Here is a 13,893-nt window from a genome sequence, read left to right on the forward strand (position 1 = left end):
CTATGTCCTGACAGTAACTCTTACAATTACATTATCATTTTCCCCAAATACTTCTGTCCTCTTACTCGAGTAATTTTTTCTTGCACTACTTTGTGCCTCTACTTGAGTAATATTATTTTGCGTACAATTTCTGGCTACTCTGCCCACCACAACTGGAGAATTTATTGATTTACTGGTAACACTACTTTAGAGAAAAATTTCGTCAAGCTTAAAATGTACATCTGTTAAAAATCTGTGTGTGGCAAAGTGGAGGTTCTTTTGTCCCAGTTCATGGTGCTTTTCTTTCTTTCTTATTTATGTATTTTTTTTCTAGAATATAATGTTGTCCAATCCATGCCCCGTCTATTTCAATAATTTGCCTTTTTTATAGCTGCATCCAATGGCTGTGTTATGGGTCTCACTAATACATGTTCATATAAATTTGGCACAAAAGTGAAATAAACAGGTTTTTCATTTGTACAAGATGAATTGGCTGCAGTCCCGAGCTGACCTTTCGGAGCCTGTGGTGAAATATTTATTCACTGTTCTGTTTTGGTCAGGGGCTCCGGTAATGCACTGGATTAAGTGTCCCTCCACCAACCGGAGGGGTGGCAGACAGATTCTCATTTGCGGTACATTGTGCTTTTTTGCAAGACACTTCACAATTTTTGCTATTCTCCGAACCAAGGAGCGCCCAGACTAAATTTCCAAAGTACGTCTAACCGAGATTTATGTTACAGTGTTGCTTCCTCATCACAAACAGACCTGAAGTCTGGTTTTGTTTCATTCACACATGTTTAACACACAAACCTGCATATTTATTAGGTTGTGTTTTTCTCTCAAACAGAAAACATTCTGTTCCACTTTGTGATGTCGTGTACAGGAACTTCTCCACTGTGTTTTTAAACTTCATACACCTTCAATAGAAACATTTATATGTCAAATTCAGGCCCGGGGGCCAAATTTGGCCCACAATATAATTGTATTTGGCCCGCAAGATCATATCAAATATGTATTAGAGCTCGCCCGCCGGCTACAGATCGACTATAGAGACATTATTTATTTAAAATGTTATTATTTTATAATACGCTTGTTCTGGTTTCAATGTTTAAGCAAAAACTATTATTAAACATTTATAAGAAAAGTTTTAACATGACATATCTCAAAAGAGGAGAAAACATGCAGCTGTTGTTAAAAATTTTCAATAAATATTTAGTTTGGCCCACATCTTAGTCCCAGTTTTTAATTTTGGCTGTCTGTGAATTTGAGTTTGACACCCCTGATTTAGATCATTTCAGCTCTGGAATTGCCAATCTCTATTGAACTAAAGGTAAAAGGATCTTTAACTTGAAAATGACCTCTTCATGACATCACAAGGTGGGACAGAGCATTTTAAGCTTTGAAGATGTAGACAGACTAATAATAAAGGATTACTCAAACATGTGTGCATGAAACAAAACACAGCTCCGGGTATGTTTTGATGCAGTAGCAAGATTCTAACATGGTTTAAAGCTCACATAAGTACATTCTGAGTAACACAGGACCTTTAATGTATTAAAGCACCAAATGCAGAAACAGAGAATAAAAATATACATTACTTCATACGTCACAGTGGGGTTCTTATTATAATGATGATGAAATTTTGCTGCTTTGATGAACAAAGCGTAAAAATTGCTTGAAGGTTAATATCTTGTATGTGCCTTATTTTAATACCGTAAAACTGCATAAGACCCTAAACGGCCATACTATTATTACAATCTACCATGGTTCTATGTAAATGACTCATCTTGTATGTATTTATTTTAAACACTTTTTTCTCCCTCCCAGGCCCGGCTGATATCAAATAGCCATCTTTTCGGCTGAGCTTAATAGCTGCTGGTGGGTGGTATAAGGGAGCGGCCCCCCAAGTCGGAGTAATTAAAGGAGGAGGTGTTTTGCCAGGCATAAATAATGCTGTTTGTGTTGGAGCAGGGGGTGATGGGTATCCGGGGTGGGAGGGGCCAGCACTCAGACTGGGGTTAACCCTTGGGTGACACCTTCGAGGCTCTTAAAGGGACGGTGGCGTTCTGTTACATGCTCCGTAGGGGGGGGCTCATTTGTTAACGGCGCGCACTCGCATTACTTAAAGAAAATGATGGTCGGTGAAGATGTGCGTGACGTGAGGAGAATTGCGGTGTTTCTTTTCACTGACTGCCCTAATCGCTCTTTGATCAAATATAAATGTCACGAGTGGGATTGTCGCTTTAAGAGTCCAAACAGTGATGTAAATAAGACAATGTAAATATGTGAGTAATGCAAAGGAAAACTACTTTTGCCATTGAAGCTTTGAGTTTTTATTTTTAAACTATGTTGCTGATCTGAAATATACTGTATGTCATACGTAATATTAATGATGGAATTTATTATTTTGTATGTAAATAATGTAAATAAATTGAAATACTTACTGCTAAAATTGAAAAGATATTTTGGGTAATTGTACTTTTTTGGTAGAGAGAGATAAAGCAAATGCAGCCAGAATTGCGTCAAAAATGACCTACTACTACTTTACTTTTACTTAAGAACTTTAATCCAGGTATCTGTACTTGAGTTCATATTTACAGTACTCTTTCTATCACTGCAAATGTAAACACTAAAAAAGAAAACAAAAGTTAGATAGCCACTTATAAAAGATTGTTTCACCAAACTAACATCCTTGCTGTTATGATACTAAAACGCTACTTCAGTACTAAGGAATAGACTGATACTCAATACCACTTTCAATACCACAATGATGATTAAAAACACTCTTTGTTTAGACATTAGAATGTAATTTTCAACCTTAAATTGTAGTAGTTTCTTTTATGTTACTACATGGCCTTATATCCGTGTAATCTCTCAGTCATCCAGATAGGACAAAGCACCAGACCTTGGGGGGACCAAGCCTTTGCCTTTGCTGCCCCCTCCCTCTGAAACTCACTCCCACAATCCATCAGGAACTCAGACTTCAAATCACTACTAAAAACTCACCTGTTCAAACTGGCATCCCCCCCATGATTCCCCAGTTTTCTCAGTGTCACTTTTATTTGTTTGTAAAATGTCTTTGAGTGTCCAAAAAGCGCTGTATCCATCCATCCATCCATTTTCTTCCGCTTATCCGGGGCCAGGGGCAGCAGTCTAAGCAGGGACTCCCAGACTTCCTTCACCCCAGACACGTCCTCCAGCTCCTCCTACATAAGTCTGATGCATTATTATTATTATAGGCTCCATATACTACACAATAGCGATGAAACGATATCTAAATCTCACGGTACAATATTTTCACAATATACATCTTATGGTACGGTATTTATTGCGATATTTTGTGCAGGCTAACAAAATTGTGAATATGCTTTTTCCTTTTAAACTGCCTTGACAATTCAAAGAACTAAGATTTAAAAGTACTTATAACTGCTATTTCTTCATGCAGTTTGCGCCAAAACGGAGCAAAGGATCATGGTCAATGTAGTTCCCTCTGTTTTTTTTTAACTGTTGCTGCACCATAACAATGAATTTAAGCAAAGAAACTTATGATTCAATATATTGTGATGGTCCACGATATTATTAAGAGACTTTTGACGGTACGGTATCATGATATTTTGGTTATTGTTACACCCCTACTATACAGTATACACTCCATTATTCTTCTTCTGATAGAGCTCAAGATCATTTCAAATCTATTCAGGAAAGATTCATTTCTGTCCTGTCAATGTGACTGGTTTAATTATTGATACTAGCTGAAATGAGTATCTAGGTTTGATACTAGTTTTAGGACTGATTAGTATCTGATTTTCGATACTTTTGACAACCCTACATCCTTACAAGTGTTTACCTAAGTATGTTATAGTGATGTTATAGGTCTTGAATAATTTGAATACTTTTACTTTTGTCTTGACCAGCCTCTTTGAAACCAGCAGTATTCTTGGAGTATTGACTTGTAAACATCCAGACTATAGGCCCAATTTCTTGTCCATGTGTCCAAGTTCGTAAAAATAGAAGATTGCCCATTGAGTCACTGTGATGGCTCTCTACAGCTTAATGCCATTTCCTAGCTCTAACATAATTGAAATGTGTTTTTAGCTCCAACCCTATACTCCTTATGATTGTGTTATGAACCTGCCTGGTGCCTTCTTCCACTGCTTGATCACTTCCTCTTCTGCAGTGATCGCGCCGTATGGATAAAAATGTGGCAAGTTTGTACTGTGACTTACGACGGACTGGCTGGCGAGAGAGTTCTGCGAAATAATAGAGTTATTTCCTTGCACATTAGGAGAGGAGTTGACAGGCCATAGAATGTAGTGCACTTGAGCGCACTAATGGTCAGCCAGAGCACCCCCCCCCCCCCATCCTCCCCACTCCACACACCCCCACACCTTCACCCAGCACACGACCAGCCGCACGCCACAGCCCTGAGAGCCATTTATAGAAGTCACACTCTTCTTCACTCTCCTCTCTCTGCTGCCTGCGCATCACAGTGAAGAGGATTTTAAAGTGGAAGAGTTTGAGCTCTCCCAAGAAGACACTACATATATATTTGAATGCACAACTTTAGCCAAGCACAAAATACAACTTATTTTACAGATTAAACTGGAGCAAAATTAAATATTAAACATAAAAGGCTCAGATTCAATAAACAAAAGCTGGAGAAGGGAGCTGACATGATGTGATTAAAGCACTGTACCAGATTTTTACGGTTTTAAAAACATGAAAAACACTAACCCTAACCCTAACTAGTAAATTTTAAAGGTTTGCAAGTTATTGAATTCCAAGCATCCCAACAATTCACCGTAACAAGTTGAAGTGTTTTGGGGTTCTGCTGTGATGGTGAAGCCAACAACTATCATGCTAATGTGCCCTCCTGAATATTGGACAATAAAATCCTTAGACAAATTTGCTGCTGAGTGCTGTCTGTATCTGTCTGTCTGGACTTGTTTTGTAATGTAAACTTGTAAAAAAAGAAAAGGTAAAAAAATCCATCCATCCATCCATTTTCTTCCGCTTATCCGGGGCCGGGTCGTGGGGACAGCAGTCTAAGCAGGGACTCCCAGACTTCCTTCACCCCAGACACATCCTCCAGCTCCTCCAGGGGGACCCCAGGGTGTTCCCAGGCCAGCCCAGAGACATAGTCCCTCCAGTGTGTCCTGAGTCTTCCCCGGGGTAAAAAAAAATGTAAACTGCAAATATTGTATTCCCCTAAAAAATGAGATGGCACATTTCAAGTGGCATTACAATAAAAAATTATAAATAAATAAAAAATTATTACAATATTTGTGTAGAAAAAGTTAATATTAAACATTTGGGTTATCTGTATAAGGTTTTGTATCTGTATGAGGAGATGAGACTGGAAGCACAAAATTAAATATAAAACATAAATGGCTCAGATTCAATAAACAAAAGCAGGAGAAGGGAGCTGACACAGCGCTGTACTAGATTTTTACGTTTTTAAAAACATGAAAAACACAACTAGTGAATTTTAAAGGTTTGCAGTGGTCCAAAGTTATTCCTCACTTACCTGAATTCCAAGTATCCCAAAAATTCAAGTGTTTTTACAACAGTGAGGAGTGGAGTTCTGCTGTGATGGGGAAGCCAACAACTGGCATGCTAATGTGCCCTCCTGAATATCGGACAATAAAGTGCTTAGACATATTTACTGCTGAGTGCTGTCTGCATCTGTCTGTCTGTATTTGTTTTGTAATGTAAACGTGTGAACTGTAAAGGGTGAAGTATAGTTCTGCGTTGACTCAACGCACACTGCCTTGTCGCTGTCGTTTTTGATTCATGGATCTGCGTTGAGGTCTGTGCACTGCAAAGTAATTCACCGCCAAAACACTAGGGGGCGACGATATCTGTCCATTCATATATATAATCTATGCGTGTGACTTGCAGACGTATAATCTCTGAAAAGTTTAACATTAACCATCTCTAACGTGACAAAAGCACAGAACAGACTCACCATTAGTACAATATCCCTCTGTCACAGACAGAACACTCATATTCCACTGAGTCGTGTCCTTTTTAAGTCCGACAGAAGCTGAACCGCATCAGTGCACAAGGAGCGAGCTGTTTTTTGTGTGCTTAGTTTATGCAAATTAGCCATGCAGTTTTAAGTTTTGTTTCTGTAAAACGTAAACACATATGCGCAAAGTTGCATTAAAGACATTATTTCTCAATGTATATTGAAAGAAAAGAAAGCAGAGTACAGGAAATGGGAGGGAGGCAGGGAGGACCAATCACAGCCCTTATCGTCTGCGTTGCTTCCCCTGCTGTCTGCAGTAGTTAGAAAATTTCGGAGGTGCACGTCGGACCGTAAATTGGCCTTGAATCAACCACATTGAAACCTCTCTGTTCATGATACAAACTGACCCTTAAGGTCCTTGACAAAAAGCCCAGACACTGGCACCACTGTGAAATAAAAAAAAAAACATAAATAAATAAATAATAAAAACTGCGTTAACAGCATTAAAATAATTGTCGGCGTTAATGACTTAATTAGTTAACCCTTTTTTTTAGCCCTAATTTTTATATAGACAGGTGATGAAAACTAGCACTTGTAATAATTAAAAAATAAATAAATTAGAATATTTGTGAAGAAAAAGTTAATATTAAACATTTGGGTTATCTGTATAAGGTTTTATGGAGATGAGACTGGAAGAACAAAATTCCTCCCTTGGCTCAAATTTGACCTATATACTGAAAATGACCTTTACAGAAACTGGTGTAATAATCCGAGCATTTTTGTTATGCCATTAGGACCCACCATCCAATACTATTAAAACATGACTGCGCTCAATATACAAGCAATGACACGCCAACTGCTCACAGACTTAAACAATACGGTTTTGTTGTTTTGGTTGTGCGTTTTAAAAATATCTTTCTGTGTATTGCTTTGCCTGGATGTTGCTGACTTTGACATCATCAAACTTTTTTTTTTCTTTTTTACTTCGTAGTACTTGGGGAGATGCTGTTTTTGTTCTGATTATCCACAAGGGCTTTATTTCGCACCAGACTTTTGGATACCACATGAAAAATGATTCTCGTTAGCATATATACGATTCGCAGACTGAGTGCGCTAGACTTGCCATATGAGAAAAACAAAGCTCTGGAGAAAATATATTATAAACAGCGCTCCACTTTATCAAAATGTTTCCCTTGAAAAACAAAGCGCAGCCACCTCCTCCTCTCTGCGCCACAAAAGGACAAGAAACACTCAGCGTATAGACTCCCAAGTTCCTCTGGGTACAATTACAGTATATGTGCAGTAACAAGTGGGGAGGAGGACTACGGAGGGGGAGAGGGGACAACCTTGTGAGTGAAACAGTTTAGCTGACATGACTGTGTCAGGACCCGGCCTGTTGGGGAGGCGGGAGCGTCCCCAGAGCAGCGGGATAATAGTGTCCGGCCACACAACCAATAAATCAATGCTTTACAGAGGCTTCACACACACGGTCTGGACTGTCAACACAACAGGGAGTGTGAGGAGGAAGTTTAGAACGCACAAGGGACAATATTACTTTAACCTATTTAAATTTAACTGCTTTGGGTATGTAATTATCCAACCAATAAGTAAGTAAGTGTTGTCTCTGAGTAATACTTTCTATTATTTCAGTTAGTCATTTAGTCGCTGTGAATCTTGCACTTAGTAAACTTGCCTAAATTTACTGCATAATGACATAAAACAAGACAAAACCTTAACAAAAATCTTTTTTTCCCTCACAAACAAACAAATAGTTTCTAAAAATACTTATATTAGTAAGTAAGTAAGTAAGTCTTTATTTGTATAGCGCTTTTCACACACATGTCACAAAGACGCTTTACAGAGCATTTATAGATTCATTATTCTTTTTCTCCACACTTGGTGATGGTAAGATACTATTGTAGCCACAGCTGTCCTGGGGCAGACTGACGGAAGCATGGCTGCCATGCCAATTGGCGCCACTGGTCCCTCCAACCACCACCGTCACTCACACACACACCACTTTCATACTGGGCAATGTGGGTGAAGTGTCTTGCCTAACGGACACGACAGTTTTTACGACTGCTGCTCCCCCTGTGGCACCTGATTTTCCCAGTGTCTCCCATCCAAATACTGACCAGACCTTCTGAGCTTCTGAGATCTGACAACATCAGGGTTTGACAAGCCGTTATATATTACTTATATTATATTACTTAACACGTAAATAAAAATAATATGTGTAAAGTTTCATATTTCTCATAACTAAATGTGATGGTAAAAATAAAATGGAGAGCTTTTCTCTCTCAAAATCTCATTGTTAACTTGATATTAACAAACAATATTATAACACTTAACTAGACTTTAATTTGCCTTAATAAAGCCTGAACAAAGACTTACTTCATGATAAACAAGAATGATTCAGTATTAGTACGTAATTAATTAATACTCCCCTAATTAATAACCTAAACCCTTAAATTAATTAGTTCCTAACCCTGAATCATTTATGCACTATGAACATGCCTTTATTAATTGTCTTTGTTAATTTGTTTGTTTTTTTTGCACTTTGACAGAGCAGCTCTGAATCTTGTTATACTGTAAAATGAAATAAAGACTCTCTTCTCATCTCTTCATGCTTTATTAAGGATAATTAAGTTAGTTATTTCAGTGCTAATATATGAAATGACTTTTAAAGACAGGTGAAAAGACCATGAGATGGCAGCTTTGTTGTACCCTTTGACAAAAACAGAAAAAAAGTGCTTTTTTAGTTTACAACCAAACATGAACATGACACATTTCTCAAAATTCACACCAAAGAACTCTCCGTGAACCCAAACATGTTTCCGTGTGTATCGCCCCATCATCAGCACCTCCCTCCCACTTGTTGTTGACTGTTGTTATGCTAGCGCTAATTAAAAATGATGAATTTGTCCACGCTGATGCTAACAGAGACTATACGCCGCTTGATAAAAATGATCAAATACAACCCTGAGATTTCAACTTCCCTCACCGCCAGACCCGTGTTGTTCATTAGACTTTTAATGCGCTCGCTATCAGCTCGCGCTCTCCTGCTGGGGTTGTTTGCGACTCGATGGGAGGCGGTGTTAAGCTAAGGGGCCCTGGCAGCACCTGTGCCCCATGTCGGTGCACTGACACTGGGCCCAGGAGAGGAGCGTGAGCCCGGCCTGTCACCTCCGTCCACCATCCACCACCTCCACCGTCCTGCTGGGGAAATGTCACGCGCCCGGGCAGAGCAGATCCAGAGAGAGGGGCTGTGGAGGCTGGCTCTGGGCCCAGCACGCCTCTGACATGATCGGGGAGGTGGTTGTGACACGCGTGGCACCGGCTCCGCTGGGCTATCTGATCAGCATTACGCCGTGTCAGGGGGAGGGGGCGGAGGGGGGTGATGTTAGCAGTGATATAAGGCTCAAGCACAGGGCAGATGACAAAGTACACAGGAGTGTTTTGGATACTCCGGGCACACCATGTGATCGTTGTTGTCACACTTCTCAGAGAATATTTAGTTGTTTGTTTGCTAAAGGTTTGTTAGGTACACTTCAGTGCACTTATTGTCCCCATAGGGAATTTAGTTTTCTGCATTTGACCCATCCTTCAATGCCACTGGGACATCTCATCAGGAGCAGTGGGCCATGCAGTGCTGCGGCCAGGGACCCATCTAGGACTGATGGATTATGGAAAAAACATGAACACGATTATTTTGGTCAATATTGAAATCACGATTATTCTAAAGATTATTTGTTTGTTACACGACGCATTTATTCAGCATTTCTCTCTCAAAAAAAAAAAAAAAACACAACAAAACAGATTGATAATTTATGCAAAACTTTCAAATTGAACATAAATATAGGCTACAAATATTGTATAAAACATGAACTAAGGCATAGAAAAACATAAATGTATCCAAAATAAACTATATATCTAGCTGTTCTACAATCTCCACATTGAAAAAAAATTAAGTAAATATACTTATTTCTATAAAATATATCCCAAATTATACTTTCTTAAGCTTTATTCTTTCAACTTGATTATGAGTTTGGAGATTGTTTGACACACAAATCAAAATTGCGATCAAAATTCTATTAATTGCACAGCCTTAGATCCATCTCTGTGATCTTCTTACTAGGCTTGTACTTATGGTGCATGTGTTGGGTTGATGGGGGGAAACAGGGAGTCCTTGAAGGAAACTGACCCAAACACAGAGAGAAAAATGCAAAGTCTGTACAGAAAGGTCTGGGCGACCTGGGAATCGAACCCAGAACCTTTTTGCTGTGGAGTATGAGGGTTCATGTCAGCTTTCATCCAGAGTCATCTGCAGACTTCCACAGCTCTTTTTTATAAGTTTACGAGAGCTAAAATGATGTATATGAAGACAGTATTCAGTAGGGATGTAACAATAACTGAAATATCGTGATATCGTATCGTCAAAATTCTCAAAATAATATCATGGACCATCACAATATATCAAATTACAAGTCTCTTTGCTTAAATTAAGAGTTATGGTGCAGCAATAGATAAAAAAAAGACAGAGAACTACATAGACCATGATCCTTTGCTCCATTTCAGTGTAGACTACAAGAAGAAATAACAGTTCTAAGCACTTTTAAATCTTAGGTCTTTTGATTAAGTCTTTTTAGTAATTTTAAGAGGAAAAAGCAGCATATTCACAGTTTTTGTAATCGTAATCGTGAGCCTCCCCACCATATCGTGAGCTTTCCCACGATATCGCAATAAATATCGTACTGTGAGTTTCGTACCATGACAATATCGTACCGTGAGACTTGGATATCGTTACACTCCTAGTATGCAGTGATCTGATTTTTGTCACAAATTTCTGCTTGTACAATTACACTTTATCAGAGAAAAAAATAAGATGTAGAAATTTATAAGAGAAAAGTCTGGTAATTCATCTTTACAAAGAAAAACAAACAAAATGTCACTAATTTCATTCAGCTCTCACAGCTGCTTCAGTACGGTCTGCTTCTTAACATCCATGGCAACTGGGTTATTTCAGAAAGAACTAATCTCCACGTTGTGTTTAATTCCCATTGACACCTGTGAATCCTGAGATGCCACACCACTTTTACACAACAACAATGACCCCAAATATCTTACCATGCGTGACGCCAGCCTTTACACAGTCTACACCAGTCTGTAAATAAGCAGAATAGCCAGAGTCTGTACAGGGCATCTAGAGTCTCCAATTCTGGTCTCTGTTGAAGATTTAGGGGGAAAAAAACAGCACTGAGTGAGATATATACTGTAAGCTGTTAACAATTCTGCTGTAGAATATACATTTTAGAATACAAGTGACGAAACCACGCAGGAGTCAACTGGATTTCAGAGTCTTTCAATCATGTTTTCCTCCAAAATTTTGGAAATTTCCATAAAGAAAAGTGCACCAAAATCTCTGAAGAAACCTCTTTGCTGTGTACCAACCAACCATACAATCCTTCAGAATCAATTTACATTTACATAGATTTACAAGTACATCCAGTCTGCGTAGTGGACTTCAGTGCCATAACTAAACATTAATTAACCTGAATGCAGAATGAATAAAATTGGTTTATTAATAATGATTCAGTCTTAGTAACTACCTGAAGCTAACTCAAAGACTTCCTTCATTAAGCTTGAATAATTATTATAGAGACAGTAGGCCTATGAAACTTTGTGGAGGTGGCAGACTTCACCTACACGATTCTACAAATACAGTGTTCCCTCGTTTATCGCGGCGGTTACATTCGAAAAATAACTTGCGATAGGTGAAATCCACAAAGTAGTCAAGTTTATATTTTACAATTATTTTATCTGTTTTAAGGCTGTAAAACCCCTCACCACACACTGTATACACTTTTCTCACACAGGACAGTTACAGACCTTTTTACTTCCTTCTTAAAACTTATGGCTTCTGTCGTCTTGATGTTATTTTTCCTCCTTCTTTATGTAATGAACCGAAGATGAATTTATTCCATAATGGATCCTACAGCGCAGAGTCCTGCACGGGTCCATTTTTGGAGACCCGCACCCGCGCAGTACAGCACAACAACGCTGCACCCGCCTGTTAACCCGATTATATCAAACTTTTGCGCTGCATATGTCACGGACTGAACCAAGACTAAACCAGGACTAACCCAGGACTAACCTAGGACTGATTCCAGGACTAAAGAGGAGGACTAAACCAGGACAGAACGAGGACTAAAACAGGACTAAACCAGGACTAAACCAGGACTAACCCAGGACTGATTCCAGAACTGAAGAGGAGGACTAAACCAGGACTGAACTAGGACTAAAACAGGAGTAAACCAGGACTAAACGAGGATTAAACCAGGACTAAACCAGAATTGAAACAGCTCACTGTCGGGACGGGCTCGGAGGTGACCACAGGAGAAAGGACCCATGCAGAGCTCTGCTCCTCACGGAGATAAGACTTTGGACAAACTGCTCGGCGTTCTCTCTCTTAAGTCCAAGATTAGTCCTGGTTTAGACCTGGTTTAGTCCAGACCCACCCGTGTGTAATTACTACCTGCCCATAATATGCAAAACACGTTCATATGCTGTAAAAAAAACAACAACAAAAAACAAACAAAAAAAAACATGCAAAATTTGACTAAAAAAATCTGTGAAACAGCGAGACAGTGAAAAGTGAACCGTGATATAGTGAGCGAGGACTGTATACAAATTTAAAAGCTTACTGTGGAACATTCTTCATAAAGATCAATAAGTCAAAAAAAAAAAAACAGAACTGCTTTTATTTAATTTTCCTCTCCTATGGCTTTAACAACCTATATGTTCATTATTAATTAAGTCTTTGTTCATGCTTTATTATCACCTTGCACTTTACTATAAACACAAAACATATTTACAGGGTCTTTAAATAATATTTGTACCTAACCAGCCCATCCTGCTACACCACACCTCAACAAAATCATTACCCATTACCCATCCATCATTAATCTGCACTAATTAATTCTTGATTTCACACTTGATGTGTTTATTTTTAATGAACGCACACACTCGATTTTAAAACACAACACAAAAAAATGCATCATATAAGGCCGAGCTTGCATCAGCCATCAGTCAGCAGCATCAGAGCGGCCACCCTCACTGTCAGAGCCCATTACAGCAGAACTCATTTTCATTCAATTAATTCAGAATCTAACCCGTCGGCAGTCTGCATGTATGTTTTTATATCCGTCCTCCCACCTATTTGTCACAGTGGACGCCCTGACACTACACTAACGCATTCATTATAACAGCCAGGAACAATGGTGGACACATAGCATTAATTACCTCCACACAAAAAAGAGACAAACGGGTTTTGGAGCAGTGGGACTGAGTCATGCAGTGGGATTTTATTTATTTATAGTTTTTTATTTTATTAATATACACATTTTAAAATAACTACACTTTTAATAGCCTTAATAATGTGATGAAAAAATAGTTGATTAAGAATGATTTTATCTTAGTAAATGCTAACCCTAACTCCAAACCCTAACCCCTTAAGTAAGCTTGACCTGTTCTTACAAGGTATCCTCAGATTTGACTATCCCAAATTTAAGACCTTTTTAAGACAACTTAAATGAAAATTAAGACTAACATTGCACCCATTATGCGGGCGAAAAAGACCTGATCCAATTCTACTAATGACCAACCAACTACCATACTGTATCTAGAGCCACTGTGAATTAAACCGACACTTCCCCATGATATATCCAACGTCTTCCTCCACTCTACCGATTGTTTACTCATTGCTGTCAGCGCCAAAAACCAAAGTATTTTCTGCGCATACGCCAAATTAGATGTTCATTCGCATTATGTGATTTCACGTTGTTGTTGTTTTTTTTCCTCCCTCCATTTAACATTGTTCTGCAGCCCGGTTGAGTTTACAAAAAAATAAAAAAAAAGCTAATGAAATTTAGGAAAAAATAAGA

Source organism: Boleophthalmus pectinirostris, unplaced genomic scaffold (assembly GCF_026225935.1).
Source record: "Boleophthalmus pectinirostris isolate CB_2022bp ecotype Guang Dong unplaced genomic scaffold, ASM2622593v1 HiC_scaffold_1, whole genome shotgun sequence".
Lineage (NCBI taxonomy): Eukaryota > Metazoa > Chordata > Actinopteri > Gobiiformes > Gobiidae > Boleophthalmus > Boleophthalmus pectinirostris.